General features: G+C 39.3%; 2 pseudogenes; one reads left to right on the top strand and one right to left on the bottom strand.

The window, feature by feature from the left end:
• Positions 1 to 1133: 1133 nt before the first annotated feature.
• Positions 1134 to 7417, top strand: LOC121765483 (annotated as a pseudogene).
• Positions 7418 to 7941: 524 nt separating this feature from the next.
• On the bottom strand, positions 7942 to 11289 carry LOC121765482 (annotated as a pseudogene).
• Between the last annotated feature and the right edge of the window lie 6572 nt (positions 11290 to 17861).

Consider the following 17861-nt stretch of genomic DNA (forward strand, 5'->3'; position numbering starts at 1 on the left):
CCAAAATAGAATAAGTGATCAACAAAGTACAATTGAACTGGAACGGAGGGAGAATTTTATTGATATTTGACTCATTTGTTGGTCATGATGAGTATATTTTGAATAAGTGATCAACAAAGTAAAATTGAACTGAGGCAGAGGGAGAATTTTATTGATATCCGGCTCATTTGTTGGTCATGATGAGTATATTTTAAAGTTAAGGGTTTATGATTTAGGTTTCAAGGTTTGGGTTTTTAGTGTATAGGGTCACTATATTGCAATGAAATGAAGCTCGACTAGGAAGTGTCTCACCAGTGCAATCTTAAATTATTGCAACGTAAACTTGCTCCTGCAGTTATAACTCAACGGTTAATTCATATTTTCACAGAATTAAAATGCTTTTTAATTTTAAGTCTGATATTTAAATGTCAAGACAGTTTATTAAAATGTCAACACAAATATGTGTTGAAATTTTAATGTGATCGTATTGACATTTTAAAGAAAAGTTAGCATTTAAACGCACTCTTGTGGCCATGTGGGGTTAATGTGATTGGAAAAGTATAATCCGAAGTAAGAGGACGTCGAATATTCTTTTGTTTATCATTTCACAAATTTTATTTCGCATAATGAAATAAATATGAAGAAATTAAAATGACCCGTGCATCGCACGGGCGTGATACTAGTTTATCTATAATATGAGAGTTTATTATATCGGACCCATCATTAATCATAGGCTTTAGAAATAAATAATTTATACCACCAAATAATCAATAATGTAAAAATACCATTATCATAGCTACCAAACTATGCCAAAACATATTATAGTACATCCTGAATTTAATACTCCATGTAATATAACATAGCTATGTTATCATGGAGAATAAATCTTTTGGAATAAGTAGAAATTTTATTAATCAATCCTTTTGGAATAAGTAAAAATTTGACTATTATATTAACTGTTAAAAAAATTAACACAATTATTTAGTTTAAAAGTTGCAGAGAGAAAAAAGACAGGAACATGATTTATGGTAGAAATAAATTTCCTCTTCTTGAGAAGCGATCCAGTTATTAACCTTATAATGGGTATTCCCTTAATTTTTTATTATCATCTTATTTCTCTTTTTTATTCTCTTACATTATCATTTCTTATTTTTTAGTGGGCTATAAATAAATCCCTCGATTTGCTCACTCCGCCGTTGATGTGTGTGTTCCAGTAGCCTTAGGTCAAGGCGGACTCCTCTCGATCTCGCATCGTCTACGACTCTACGCTTAGGTAACTTCTCTACTCATTTCTCCCAAATTCCTTGCTTCAATCATTGCAGCTCGATTGATTTCGTAATTTCCCTCTATAGTTTAACTTTGTGTCAAATGTTGTGTTTCTGCTGTTTACTAAGTAATTTTCGGCTTGATTTATGCTCACCTTTCATATTCTGTACCCAAATCTTCATCTGAAGGATGTTTATGCAATGATGCAGTTTTTTTTCACGATTTAGTATCTCTCTCATCATGATGGCATTTTTACCTACTTTTAGTTCACCTTTACCGATCTGATGCACATCTTGAGTTCCCCAGGACTTAATGTGTAATTCTACTAGCGATTGATGTTCATGTGCTGTCGATTACAACAAAACTTGATTTCATGAAGTTGTTATGGTTGAATTTAATCGATTAGCTTCGTCTATTCAGTATTAGTTATAGTTTTGTAGTAATGTTTTTGATAAGTAAAACGTGTTGGAACTTTCCGTGTATTCAGTATTAAGGCCATCCGCAACACTGTCTCTTATCCGTCTCTTAACCGTCTCATCTGTTAACTATTCATGGGCCCCACTGTACTTTTCATTCCATCTCTTAACTAAGAGACAACACCTGCAACCAGTGTTGTTAAAATCGCGCCCCGAGCGCGCCTGGGTCGCGGGTCGTAAGGGTCGAGACCGACATCGCCCCGATGCGACGGGGTCGTGCGAGATCCGTGGAGCGACGGTGGGGAGCGCCTGGGTCGTCTGGGTCGCCGTGGAGCGTTTGGGTCTCCGCCCCAAGAGCCAGCAAATCCCGCCGCCTGATTTTGTAAAATTGAAAATTTAATTAGGAAGGAGAACACAAGACTTGGGCGACGAAGTGGAGAAGAGGCAGAGAGAAATAGCTGTAAATGTGTATGCAAAGAGAGGAAATATGGAAAGAAGAAAAGGGGATGGTGCGACGGTGTGGAGAAGAAAGATGAATAGGGAAGTAGACAAGATCTGTTTTTTTATTCAGTACTATATCTCTATAGTAGTACTCCACATTGGAAGAGGGTAAAACATTTGACGTGTCAAATGATAGAAAAAATAGAGATAATTTTGATAGTCCGTCTAGTTGAACTAATCACAGGAGTATTTAATTTATTTTGTTCTCCCTAACATATTTGTAGTCCAATGGAGAAAGTACTCTATAATTTTCATTTTATCTCTAATAAATTTAATTTATTATCTAACAATGTATCTATAATTTGTTTAAATTTTTATCTTACAGAATACTTTTATCATAATTTAATTACACCCTTAATAATTAAAATCAAATCATCACAAAATATTTACTTATTCCAAATTATGAAAACTAGCTTTAGTTCCAAACATTCTTAACTATACTAAGATGCAGAGTATTTGTGAAACTTATTAAAATAGGTTTGTCATTGGTTTGAGTATATGAAATTGATAGTGAAAATAAATTTCTACAATTTGTGAAACTTATTAAAATAGGTTTGTCATTGGTTTGAGTATATGAAATTGATAGTGAAAATAAATTTCTACAATTTCAAGATATGACGATTCGTCTATAACAATTATTATTTAATGCTTTTTAAAATTGTAATGTTTGTTCTATGTAAAATTTAATAATTCACTATTATTAGTATTCCCATCCTTCAGACTAAGATGACACATTTTTTGATTGGCACGATATTAGGAGTTGTTGGTTAATATGTTTAATTGGAGAGAGAAAAGGTAAGTGTAAGTATTAAATGGAGAGAAAAAGAGTTGAATATTGAATTGAGGAGAGAAAAAAGTGGTCGAGTGTATTACTTTAAGAAATAAAGTTCTCAAAAATAGAAATGTGTCATTTCATTTGGGATAAACTAAAAAGAAAATTGTGTCATCTTAATTGGGATGTCAGGAGTAAATTGTATCAGACGGTGTCGACTTATCATTTTTTCAATTATCATTTTGTCTATGTATTTCAGACTGACTATCACATCATATCTTATTTCACCAGAAAATAGATGGGTGAGACAATTATAAATTTTCATCTTTCGTGATTTAATTTTTTTTTCAATTTAAAAAAATGAGTACTACCAAAATTTGACCATCTATCTTAATTTATTTAGCAAATTACCCAAAAAAAACACTTAAAATAATTATTTCTAATACTAAAAGATAGTTGAAGAGGGGAAGTGTCTAATATAGGGTAACTTTTTTTGGAACTTTGATGATTTTTGATAATAAAATTCAGTTATTTAGTTATATTTTGTTGTTTAAAAATTTATATTTTTCGTCCAATCTTCTTTTTTTAATATGGAGTAATGATGTATGTAGATTTATTTGATGTGATAAACATTCAAGCAACAAACTTATAAAAGAGACACAAATATAATCATCATTCGGCTATTCTGGCACCCCGATTCGTGGGTCTCTCGCCCCGTCGCCCTGCGACTCGGGGTCCCCCCTCATCACCCCGGGGGCCCCGCGACCCTAACAACACTGCCTGCAACCCTACATCTCTTATCCGTCTCTTAACCATCTCATCCCTTAATTATTTATTCAATTTCATTTTTTATTTTTATTTCCAACAAATTCAATTAATAAAAACACACTTCATTAAATAAAATAAAATTACAACTTAAAATCCTAAAAAAAATACATTATTAAATTCGTGGCAAAATAAATAAAAAAAAGGCATAATTTAAAATACAAATTTATAGAAATTATAAAAACTACCGGTGCACCGAATGGAGGCGGAATACCAAGTTGTCCGGCTAGATACACAATGACGGCATGATGGGCTTGATATTGGGCGGGTGTCATTCAGGAAGTGTCCGCCATCGTGGCGGTGAAGTACATAGACATTAGGGAGGAGGGCGGCCCTTGGGAACCCGCCTGGCTTGATTCATATCGGCGGCGCACACGGGAGAACCCCCTGCATCGTCTGCCGTGCCCTCAACCTCCTGTGAGGCAATCTCCTGTGCGGCGCTGCTTGAACCGCCCCCACTACACGAGTATTGGCCACCCGCTGTGTGCTTCGTGCGTTTTGAGGTCGAGCCCGTGCTGGACTGGACACCGCCGGCCACCTTTCGACATCTTTGACGGCTTCCCAAATATCGACATGTTTGAATTCTTTGCCGTTGTCGTCGAAATAGACCCGCAAAGCCGATCTCAGAATGTCGGCTCCAGTGGCTCTGCTTTGGTAATGAGCCGCTTAATTCTTGTAGATGCCGCAGAATTTTTTGACCTCTCTGTCGACTCGGTCAAAATGACTTCGGAGCATCTTCAATGTGTGGCGGCGGGACCCCTTCGGCTTAATCTCGTTGTAGGCCTCAGTGACCTTTTCCTAAAAGCACTTCTGGGATTGTTGATTCCCGACGATGAGATCGTACGAGACGCTGATCCAGGCGTTGTACAGAGCCATCGTGTCCTTGCGGCTGTACGGATGACGACCTATATCCTCCTCTTCCTCGGCCGCCTCCTTCTCTTCCTCCACGGCGTCGGATGCCCTGGAGCTTCCACCGTCTCGTCCTCCTTCCGGATTGGGTTCATCCGGATAATCCTCCATAAATTGGGATAATCCCTGCGAATACCTCGGGGTGGAGGGACGAGCGTATGCATCCACATCAAAATGAGGTGGTTGGTACCCCGCCGGCGTCGACGAATCGGAACCGGAACTACCCAAGACATTGTACATGCCCCCTAGTCGTCAAACGTGTTGATGTCAAACCCGCCGGAGCCGCCATAGTTTCCGTCGCCGAACATTTTGGGTTGAAAATTTGAGAGGTTAGATGAAAATTGGAGAGGAAATGGAGATCATTTGGGAAGAATAGATGTGTGTTTGTGTGTATAATGATGATAAAATAGGAGTATTTAAAGAGTAAAAAAAAAAAAGGTCGAAAGCGGTAACATTACCGTTTGAATTTTTAATTTTTTTTATAAAATTCAATTTTTTTTAAAAATGATTTATTGCGTCAGCGTGACGAAGCCCACTCGCGGGCCGGCTAGTGGGCGTCACGCCTAGTGCCACGTCGCGCGGGCGCGTGGCGAGCTGGCGCGCCAGCCGTCTTGGTGGGACGGGCGTCTCGGCAAGACCGGGACAAGACGGGACGCTGCAACGCGTCTCACTGCCGTCTCGTCTCGGAGGGACGAGATACGAGACACCCGCGCGACGCGTTGCGGGTGCTCTAATTCTCAGTTTGGCAGGTTCTAGTTATAGCAATGGTCATATTTCTCAAGTGATTACTCAAGATTGTTTTTTTTTTCTAAATTTTTTTGGTGGTTTTTTTGTTGATTCTAGTGATATTGTGTATACTAAAGACAAATCTTTGTTGCTTGAATAATCGTGGCTTATCAAAGAATGAACGCACAAGTGGATGTATATCAGTATTAGTGATATTGTTTTTATTTTGCTTAAAATCAGTTTCTATTATTGATGCAGGTGCTATATTATGTTGCTTGCCTTTTCATTCTGACCTTTTCTATATTTATGAAGCGTACATATTTTTGTATCCTGATGTGCACTTTTTTCATTTGAAAAGGTAGCAATGACTATGGACAAGCCACACTACCCCACAACTGCACAAAAGTTGTCTGGACAACTTTTCAGATCAACCCCCACTCAGCGTTTCGGAGCATTTGAAGGTGGTCAGCCTCGGCCATCTTTATATCAGTCACAATATAAATATGGGAACTACAGTAATGCTGCATTGACATATCCATGTCAAATGACATGCGATCTGTCTTTGGTCAAGTCTACTGCTTCCCCAGTTTTTGTACAAGCCCCTGCAGAGAAAGGATTTGCGGGTTTCCAAAACAGCTGCAGCTCCTATTGAGCGTGTGAAACTGTTGATACAAAACCAGGATGAAATGCTAAAGACTGGTAGATTGTCTAAACCATATGGAGGCATTGGTGAATGTTTCTCAAGAACAATTAAAGAAGAAGGATTTGGTTCCTTGTGGAGAGGAAACACTGCTAATGTGATCCGTTACTTCCCAACCCAGGCAAGTTATGTGATATTTGTTTTCTGTTCACTGTTAATATGTTTCTTTTACTCCCTAAATTATATACTAAATAAAATCTTTTGAATCATTTGCAGGCCTTGAATTTTGCATTCAAAGATTACTTCAAGAGGCTTTTCAACTTTAAGAAAGACAGGGATGGTTACTGGAAATGGTTTGCTGGGAACCTGGCTTCAGGTGGTGCAGCTGCTGCTTCTTCTCTCCTCTTTGTTTACTCTCTGGACTATGCTCGTACTAGATTGGCTAATGATGCCAAGGCTGCAAAGAAGGGAGGAGAGAGGCAGTTCAACGGCTTGATTGATGTCTACAGGAAGACTTTGGCATCCGATGGCATTGCTGGACTCTATCGTGGATTCAACATATCATGTGTAGGAATCATTGTTTACCGTGGTCTCTACTTTGGAATGTACGATTCCTTGAAGCCAGTTCTTCTCACCGGCTCGCTGCAGGTATCTACCACTCTAAATATTTGCATATTCATCTGCATTTTAAATATTCTGGATTATACTGACCTAGCTGTCTTTGAAATAATTTGCTGGTTTCAGGATAGTTTCTTTGCTAGCTTTGCCCTGGGTTGGTTGATCACAAATGGTGCTGGTCTTGCATCGTACCCAATCGATACTGTCCGCAGACGTATGATGATGACATCTGGTGAAGCAGTGAAATACAGAAGCTCGTTGGATGCGTTCTCTCAGATCTTGAAGAACGAGGGTGCCAAATCTCTGTTCAAGGGTGCTGGAGCTAACATTCTGAGGGCCATTGCTGGTGCTGGTGTGCTTGCTGGATACGACAAGCTGCAGTTACTCGTCCTTGGAAAGAAATATGGATCCGGCGGCGCTTAAAAATGCTCTGAGGATGATGATGAATAATGAGGGCGTGGGTTTTTCACCGGTAACAATCGGTTTTATACAATTTTGAATAATATGTTGATGGGGAAGTATGTGTATATCCCCAAAACCATCTTGCTCTTTGATTATTTAATATTTTGATGGAGTAGTAAACTTTGCATACGGTAGTAGGCTGACACAAACAAGTGTCAATGCGGCTGAGGACCTGATTTTCGGATTTAATATTTGGTGTAGTGAAGTTTGAAGGTAGTTCTGTTGCATGTATATTACTCACTAAACATTTACTGAGAGCTCCTTATGAATTTGTTTCCAAATAATGGTACTTGCCATTTTCTTAGCTTGAAGAAAGGCAATTAGTTATTGAGATATCTTATATCTGAAGTTTGATGACAGTATAACATGTTTTTGGTCTATTAAATTTTGAGAAATATAATCAAAGCTACTTTTGTTAGATTTAATTTACAGCCTTCAAAAAAGTTTTACTTTTAAAAGAGGGCCAATCGCCATGGTTTGAAAAACTCGAAATGAGGTGATTTTCAGAAATTTCGAAGTTTGGAAGATTCTTTCTCCTTAATATAAAGAAAACAAAATTGGGGTGAATCATGAAATTTGTAGTCATACTTTTCCACAATTGAAAATACTAAAGAATTTTGTGTAACGAAATTTTCTATACTTACAGTAGAAAGAATCAGCCTGCCAACTGGAACCATGCGTAGAATTAGTTGCTCAAATAAAGTTATATGATCCTAATGCAAAAATGTGACATCAGTGATTATTTAAATTTCAATCAGCATGAATTAAGCTTTATTAATTTTTTACTCCATTAAAGACTCAAAATACCAGCCATTTTAAAGGAAACGATTAACTAATATTAAATTTCAATCCTCACCACTTTGGCAAGCTCAAGTCACAAAATCAGTAACTAATATCCCATATTTGATAACTAAAGAAAACTAGTCTTGTGACTAAAATTCACAACATTTTCTATAAAGTGATTTGATAGGATACTTCAGTAGGCAGACTAATAACCAAAAATCATGATTATACAGGATTTACAAAAGGGCATTATTTCTACCTGTTCAGATGAAGAGAGCTTTCAGCTGATAATTTAACCAATTCCAGACAGATAACTTGGAGCCGTAGAACTGCACCCGCACCGATCTTCTAGAATCTTCCCTCGTAAATTCCAAGTCCTTGCAGACACCATGCTCGCTTCTTTCCCCATCGAGCAAAGGCAGCATGGCCGAACCATCTGACTCCAGGTTCCGGATCCAACCACGCAGAAGAAAGTTCACAACCTGAGTATATAAACATGAGACCTATTGAAGAGATAAGAAGAGTGCTGGAATTTGATGGATATTTAAAGCCAGAATCATGATCTGCTTATTTCAAATATCATCATCTTTTCAGGAGTTTTGGAATCTTAATCAAAGCACACCACAAATTTCCTGATAGTCACATACTTAAGGAAAATTGGCAGGGTACCTCAGGAACCTCGTCATGGGGGCAGTGACCGGCAGGGCTTATCTCGTAATATGGAGCGTCTGGAACTCGACGTTTCACCTGCAAACCCCAGACAGGCCTCACCCAAGGGTCGTCCTTCCCGTACATGAGACAAATGGGTGTATTGTTCTTCCGGCACCTATGTTCACAAGAAAGAGGACATCTCAATAAGCGACACAAGAACAAGTATGGTAACATCACATAAGTACTGCAACTCGGGTTTTGCACAGACCTATCTAAATTTTCCTCGAAGGTTAATCGCCCCTGAGGAGCAAATATAATAGAAGCAAACGATGCAGCAGCCGCTGGATGTCGTGTGGTTTCAACGATACGAGAATACACTTCATCAACATCAGTTGTGTGATCTGCGTAAACTTGCTTCAGTATCTCTGTGACACTTCTTGGATCACTTATTTTCTGCCATCTAGAATGATAACAGAAATGTTGCATGCTTCGAGAAAGAGAGAAAACGAATGAATGTTGCAGAAAGGATTCAACGAACTTACAGAATTTCGATAAACTTTTTGAGGCTAGAAGGGAGAGGGAACGTTCCCGCCCAGGGAAAGAGTCGCGATAGTCTTGGAGATCTTTCACGATTAGGGAGAAATCCCCAAAACGGCGTTGCATTGAGCAAAGTTACACCTTTTACCAATTCAGGGTGGCATGCTGCAAAATACAGAGCCACAAACCCTCCAAGAGAATTTCCCACAAGATAAACAGGTTCTTTTATCACCTGCAATACCGATGCAATACTTCATCTCTTTACCATATTGGTTCAACTATATAGTTTTCACGAATGCAGAAGATCAGATTTTCAAGGGCAGTGCAGTTGTAATAAAACTAGTAAAAACAGAAGTATATCATGTAGTAAACAGAGATGAATGAAAGAGTAGAGGGTAAAAGAAAAAAAAAGGGCATCCACCTTAATTTCTATAACAAAATAGTTCAAGAAACGATGAAATCGTCAAGAAACTCTCAATTACCTCTTGTATAAAACAGCGTACTTGATCCCTCCATAGATCAACTGAAAAGACTAGTTCTTCGGCCCAAGTCTTACTCTCATCTCCGAATCCCCAAACACTTGTTTCTCCATCTAACGAGCCCTTTTCTCTATCTTGTGACTGCAAAGTTGGATCTTCAACCGGTAATGACATGCCCTGGCCAAGAAAATCTAAAGCCCACACTTTGTAATCACGACCAAGATCTTTGAGCTGCTTCTCATAATGAAACGACCCCACCCCGAATCCAGGAAGAAAGAGAACTGGTGGGGAATCAGTATTCTCAGAACCTGATGTATCATAAATTCATAATGAACAATTAACTTCGGCTTCCATTCCCAGAAACGGCTGCTGATAAAATCTACACCATCACCATTTCCTCCGTCTGGCAAACTAGGAATCGACACCTTGGGGATTGACCGAACACCATCAGACACACTGCTACCACCCTCTTCACCATCAAGTATATAAGAGTTAGAAGTTTCAGCTACGACACTTGAACCAGCATGTTCATACTTGTCACAAGAGCAAACTCTCCCTGACCTTCGATGTTGGTGGAGCCTCATCGACCTCAGACTATCTACACGAGAATATCTTGAAGACGCAGACCCTGGTTCTGATAAAATATAAAAGAACCTCTCCCCCCTCAGAATGGGGAGCTTGGATATCCGTGTGCTCAAGTGGTTAACCCCTCTAAAGTCTAAAACATAACAGCAGCGTGCAGCGTGGCAAGAAATGATCTCCATCGTCCGGAGCCACCCTGCCTGGAAGTGTGAACCAAATGAAAAAAAAGTCATTAATACAACAAATTCAAGTTAACACTACATGCTTACTTTCCATGATCAATAAGATACATGATTTGAGTATCTTTATCCTCATTGCTAGGAATTCTTTAATCCCACCCGTTCAATGAGATGCAAATCAAGCAAAATTAGTTGAGAGAGAGAGAAATTAACAAGGGCATTCCAAAATTCCAATCCATCTTAGTAAATAATGGATTACTACTATAATACTATTATCAATACAGGCTAATCCTCAAAACTAAACGCGATCATTCATTTCTCTCACGATCATTCGTTTTCTTTGGTTTTTCCATAAACTTATGTTGCACTTCCATTATAGCTCGATCTGCCCCTTAATCTTCAAATCGAAGAGTTAATTCTGAGCTAAATCTTTTCAATTCGGTCCAAATAAATAATCGAATCATACAACTGTATAATACACATTCCTCTTAAAATCTACAGATCACATTTCTTTCAATCAAAATGAGAGAACTGAACTAGATATACAATAATTCCACAGTGTTGTAATGACATAGCCTTAAGATTTTGAAGCATCCATATACTGATAAAAATGCAAATTATGTCCACATATTTGGCAATTCCTCTGACAATGTCCAATGAACTTAATTCCTCAGTTAAATAAACTAATTTAGTTACAAAAAACAGAGAGTGACCAGAAAAATAAAGAAGTTATGTCACTAATAAAGAAGTAATTCATCTACAGCAAATTACTGCCAAAATAAGTGAAGAAAACGAAGACACAATCTTTACCTCTAAGTATAAAGCCCAGATGTTATATAGTATTTGACAAACTTCCAAGAATCCAGAATAAATTAACTGCTTCTTTTGATTTTGAACGTAATAGAGAAAATCATACACGCAACTTAAGAGTTGCTTCAGTGTGTAGCTTTCTTTGAAAACCATATAAATTAATCTTCAGTTAAAATAGTATTGTTATTATAAATTTTCAATCCTTTTTATTTCAATTTTAGAGTGAATATGTGAACCCCTTTGGTTGAGGGGCCACCGAAGAGATGACACCTGGTTTTTTGTTTTTTTCCCCTTCGTTTTTTGTTTTCTGGATTGAGTGAATTACATTTTTAAGTTCTATACTTTCGACGAACACTTAGGGTCCCTATACTTGTAAAATATCATTTGTGGTCTTCATACTATACCAATTGATCGTTTCAGGTGCTTTTTTATATTTTGACTATATTTTGGACAAAAAGGCCCCTAAAAGCCTAAAAGACATTTTTATACACTCGCTCTCCAAAAGTAGGTACTACTACTTATTTTGATATTTATGTTAGTTTGAGTACATTAACTATCATTTGTGTTTTATTTGAATAATTTTGTTTGGATTGGTTATAGTGTGCACAGTCCACAGGAGCAGAACTAGTAAAAAGAAGGGTGTGGCTTAAGCCCCTAATCAATTTTTTTTATTGTTTTCTACTTCAAAAATTTTCTAAACTTTTACAAATTATGTTTAGCCCTTACATAAATTTTGTTGTATAAGAGTAAATGATCATTATTGAATGAATGAGAGAGGCCGAATCTAAGAGAGTATAAGCTTAGATAGATTAAAAATGATTTTCTAGAGCTTCATACGGAAGCAACCTAAACATGCCCACGGTTCACGAACCGGCGGTTCCGGTTCGGAACCGGCGGTTCCGGTTCGGTCGTCTTCGGAACCGGAACCGAGCCGTGAGGCTATTTCACGGTTCCGGTTCCGGTTCGAAAACCGGCGGTTCCGGTTCCGGTTCGTAACCGCCGGTTTTCCGGCGGTTTTGGCGGTTCCGGTTTTCGAACCGGCGAAACCGGCGGTTCAATTATTTTTTTTTTTAATTTGAAATTTGGCTTTATACAATAAATTGGAACAAGACAATGCATAATTCAAGCACAAATAAGACGAATAAGGAGGAAATGAAATAAATTTTATTGATTTTGAGTTGTAACGGACAACGATACATTACAATTTACAATACATAAGTATACATACAATACAACACAACACATACAACAATATAATATATTTACAAGTGTCGTCGCCTCGTGGGACTCGGAAGGTAAATAAAAAAAACATGAAATGGGGGGGGGGGGAAAGGAAAAATTGAAAAGGGCTTGGGATCAACTTAAACTTTCAAAGTTAAACTTTTCAAATTTAAGTTGAGTTGTCTACGTATCCACAATTTTATTGAGGAATCAAAGCCCACGTAGTTCTCTTACCTTAGGATCAACCATTTTTCCTTGCAAAATGTTGCCCATTTTCTAAGCAAACACATATCAGCACGCCATATACACATTGCTGCATTTCTAATAGGGGCAATTTGATCTTCCAAAGCAATCAATGCATCTCGAACACACATAGTCAGAATATTATTCAAGCATGGAAAAAAATTAGCACTAATAGATAGTTTGTTCTGATTTTTCCATGATAGATGCTTGAATAATGTTCTGACTATGTGTGTTCGAGATGCATTGATTGCTTTGGAAGATCAAATTGCCCCTATTAGAAATGCAGCAATGTGTATATGGCGTGCTGATACGTGTTTGCTTAGAAAATGGGCAACATTTTGCAAGAAAAAATGGTTGATTCCGGCCAAAACCGCCGGTTTTATAGATGAGGATAAGGGGGGGTATTTATAGATAAAAATGGGGGAAAAATGGAAGAATTCGAATGTGAAATTTGAAAAAAAATTGAATTTTCGCAAAAACCGGCGGTTTTGGCGGAAAAACCGCCGGAACCGCCGGTTTTCCGGCCAAAACCGCCGGTTTCCGGGCCGGAACCGCCGGTTCGGTCAACGAAACCGTCTGCAAAAGCTGCGTCATGTCGCCTCGTTTCTCGCGCCGCATCCGGAACCCCTGAACCGGCGGTTAACCATCGGTTCACGGTTAACCGCCGGTTACCACCCAAAAACCGCCAGAACCGGCCGGTTTTTCAGCTGAAAAGCTGCCGCCGGTTGCCCCATCCACATGCCTTGAAATTAGCGCCCGAACCGGCGGTTCGGCCGGTTAACCGCCGGTTCCGAACCGTCCGGAACCGCCGGTTCGGTCACGGTTCCGGTTCGAAATATCTTGAACCGGAACCGGACCGCAACCCGAATTCCGACGGTTCCGGTTCGGGAAAAAAGCCACGGTTCCGGTTCGGAACCGGAACCGCCGGTTCCGGTTCGGCGGTTAACCGCCGGAACCGGAACCGGTGGGCATGTTTAAAGCAACCTAGTTGACAATAAAAATGAAATAATAACAGTATAATATTTATTTTTATTGTTATCACTCTATACTACTTTAAAATATTAAAATATTAAATTATTTGCACTTAAAAGCAACGATATTTCAAAATTTTATAAATCATCTTTATTTGATTCATTTTAGTTTGAGGAAATAGAATATGTGCTTTATAGTAAATCAATTTTTATTAAGTTAAAATCCAAGATTAAAACTATCTATGCATACTTTTTATACTATAACTGATCTAAACAAAAATTATTCGAATAAAATATAAATCATAGTTAAAGTACCCAAACTAACATAAATATCAAAATAAGTTGTAACTACTTTTCGAGAGTGAATGTATAAAAATGCCCTTTAGGCTTTTGAGGTGTTTTTGTCCGAAAATTTGGCCCAAAAAGTGAAAAAAGCACCTGAAACGAGCAATTGGTATAGTATGAGGACCGCAAATAACATTTTGCAAGTATAGAAACCGCAAATGTTCATCGCTAAAAGTATAGAGCCTAAAAATGTAATTCACTCTTCTGGATTTGAAAGTTTTATACACTCCATTTATAATAAAATTGTTTCAATTTGGCATTTTGGTCAATCTAAAAATTTAGTCCAAAAAATTTTCACAATAAAATCCGTCTTCTCTCTTGCTTTATTATATTTTTAGAAGAAAGGAATATTACACTTCAATATAAATAAGTTACTCCATCGGTCTCATATTAGATTCTGGACTCATTTGATAAAATGATATAATAAATAGTTAAATTGAAAAAATGATAAAATAAATTAAAAAAAGACATTTATTATTTTTACTCTTAAAACATGCTAGAGTGTTTGTTTGGGAATCGAATTTCTCCTAAACTCGACTTCTAGTCTTTTTTTGTTTGATTTGAATTTTGTTTGCTTGTCTTTGGATTAATTTGTGTAGTAGAAAGCCGCCTATTTAACTATTTTTGCTATAATTTCCAAAACAACAATCTCTATATAAAGATCTTCCCAAAAATTACTAAGCTTTCCCTTCTCCATATGAGACGTTTACTTCGCATATGGATAGAGCATGAATGTCACAAATTTGAAATTGCTCAATCAATCAGTCATATCTGATTAATTTTATTTATCATCCAACATAAATCAGTAATTGGATAGAATGCGATAAACTTCATGCTAATCACAACGAATCAATAATCAACGAAAGAAAATTCGTAAAGCTAATCACACCCAAACACAACAAGTCATTTCGGATGCAGAGAAATACTCAAGAGAGCCATAATTGGATAGAAATTGCAATAATTTTTCCCTACCAAATTCAAATTTTTACAACGCAGAAAAAAAAAGAAATGAAACTCATCTCTCAATTTCCCCTCTTCCTCAATTAAACTCAAAACACCACGCGGAACTGCGGCGCGTCAGAGCCACTCGCGGGCAGATCTCCCACCGGCATGGCTTCGAGCTCCGTCCGGACAGACGGGGCAGTAGCGGCCAGCGTCAACCTATCGGCCGAGGCGGCGACCCGACGAACTCGCAAACCGAGATATCCCGTCTCTCATGATCTACTTGTCATTTCGCATTCCAAAGATGGAATCCTGCCCGGAGCTCTCTACAGAAAGCGTGGAATGCAGTCCGAAACAGCTCAGAGATGTGGGACCATTGCGGAACAGTTTTCTCGTGCGATGAGGCACGACCGTCCGAAAACGGTCTTGTAGACAGCTCATCTAGAGAGACAAAAAGAAGCCGATCATAGCGATCAGAGGCTTCCTCGCCGAACTCCTTCCCCACTAAAGGAGGGATAGCGGTCATCCGAGGTGATCAAAAAAGAGCGAGTGTTTGCAGATTGCGCTTAAAAGTGCCGAGCAATCAGATCGGCACCATCAAGCATAGCAATCACAAGCAGCCGGAGTCAGAGGCAGGCGAAATGACCGAAGTCACACCGGAGCCGAACTCGATGGTGTACGGCACTGAAGCCGTGATTCCGGTTGAGATCGGCATACCCAGTCCCCGAACTCTTAATTTCTCAGCAGAACTGAATGAGGACGGACTGAGAGCCGAACTAGATCTGGCCGAAGAAAGAAGAGAATTGGCCTGCATAAAAGCAGCCAAGTACAAGGAGCAAGTAGCCCGGTATTATAACCAAAGGGTGAAAAAGCTGCAATTTCAAGTGGGAGATCTCGTCTTGAGAAACAACGAAGTAAGCCGAGCAGAAAAGCTGGGCAAACTCGAACCCACATGGGAAGGTCCATATCGGGTGTCAGAAGTCCTCGGCAAAGGGTCTTACAAATTGACTCACATGTCAGGAGAACAAGTACCCCGAACATGGTACATTTCCAACCTCAAGAAGTTCCATTTGTAAGAGACAGTCCGGTCAGTCAGTCTTGTGTCTAGTTCGGTCCTAGGGGTATGTGCTTTCTTTGTTTTTTACTTGTTTTTCATGTTGTCTATGTGCGTTTTGTTTGTCTATGTGCGTTTTGTCTGTCTATGTGCGTGTCGTCTCTTACAAATGTTACTGAGGTATCTTGTTCTTCGAAGGCTGATCCCCTTTTTAGAACATGTATAAGCCAACGATTGTGAGTCCAAGCTTCTAAGGAGGATACAAGACCACAATTCAGCTTAAGAAACAAGCAGTTCGTCTGAAACGAACTGCAACAAAGGGAAAGTCCGATCCACGCGATAAAACTCGCCGAATTAGGACAAGGGAAAGTCCGATCCACGCGATAAAACTCGCCGAATTAGGACAAGGGAAAGTCCGATCCACGCGATAAAACTCGCAAATTAGGACACAACTTAGTCCGGTCAAAGAAATTTACTTCATAAGGCCAAAGACGAGTCCGGTCAAAGAAGTTTACTTCATAAGACCAAAGACGAGTCCGGTCAAAGAAGTTTATTTCATAAGACCGAGGACCAAGTCCGGTCAAAGAAATTTACTTCATAAGGCCAAAGACGAGTCCGGTCAAAGAAATTTACTTCATAAGACCAAAGACGAGTCCGGTCAAAGAAGTTTATAAGACCGAGGACCAAGTCCGGTCAAAGAAGTTTACTTCATAAGACCAAAGACGAGTCCGGTCAAAGAAGCATACTTCATAAGACCGAGGACGAGTCCGGTCAAAGAAGTTACTTCATAAGACCGAGGACGAGCACGATGAAATTTTTCGCTGAGCTGTAAATACGCAGTGATAGAAGCGAAATGAAGATTTCATTTATTAAAACTTGTTCGGCATACAACTCCGCTGCCCTACGAGAAGGCGTTACGCTATTACAAAGGACTATTCTACTGTCCACGGTTGCTAAAGTTGAGCCACCTATTCAAAAATCCTCGTGAAGCCGAGTTCGGGCGTTCTCGGCAGCTGAAGAATAAGCAGGTCGACGAGATGCTCTAATCGACCTACCGCCTCTTCCCTGAGCCGGGAAGCTCTAGCACCTCGGCGGCGAAGAGTCTCTTCACGAAGCATTTGTTGATCTTGCTCACTCATAATCACAGCTCCTCTACGAACTTCAGTCCGTCCTTGTCTTGACGTTTCCGGTTGCTCCTGAGTCCGTTCTCGTCTTGACGTTTCCGGCTGTTCCTTAGTTCGTTGCTGACTTGGAGTAGGGTTTTGAGCAAGTGGATCAGAGGTTTGAGCAGGAGTATGAGCATCTGTTGGCGGGAAATGCCTAAGGAATCTCTCGATTGAAGGACGCCGGGAAAGAACGATGTCGTACCGAGAAGCCCAGCGCCGCAATGATTTCACAACTTGTTGGCAAGCCGAGCTCTCCAGCGCATTGTTCCTCCGGAGTACATGATATTCCTCCCACAGTTCGTCAACTCGTTCCTGAACTTCAGAGATGGTCATTCCCCCGCGCCTGCTGATGAAATCCTCATACGCAGTCCTCTCAGCGACGGCAGTATTCAGCTCGGCCTCCAGATCTTTCTTTTCGGACTCTAAGTCCTTATTGTCGGCCTCCAGCTTCACTAAACAAGCCAAGAGTTCGTCATTCTTCATCTGGTCAGCTATGGCTTTTTTCTCAGCTTCGTCTAAAGCGGAAGAGTACAGCCGCTTCCAGTGAAGTACCTCCAGCTCCTTAAGAGTTAAGAATACAAAGCAGCTATGTCAGTTCGGCATTTCAGTTTACTGAGCAGGTAGTAAACCACAACAGGAGTAAAAGAGAGTACGAAAAGCTATACGAAGACACAAGTGCAGAAAGAAGAATTTTTTCATTCATAAGAAAAATTTTTTACACAAGGAGGGCTTCAAGGCCATTTTACAAGAAGGAAGAAACTAAACTAAGAGAAGGGAGACGAAA

The sequence above is a fragment of the Salvia splendens genome, chromosome 14 (genome assembly GCF_004379255.2).
Source record: "Salvia splendens isolate huo1 chromosome 14, SspV2, whole genome shotgun sequence".
In the NCBI taxonomy this organism is placed as follows: domain Eukaryota; kingdom Viridiplantae; phylum Streptophyta; class Magnoliopsida; order Lamiales; family Lamiaceae; genus Salvia; species Salvia splendens.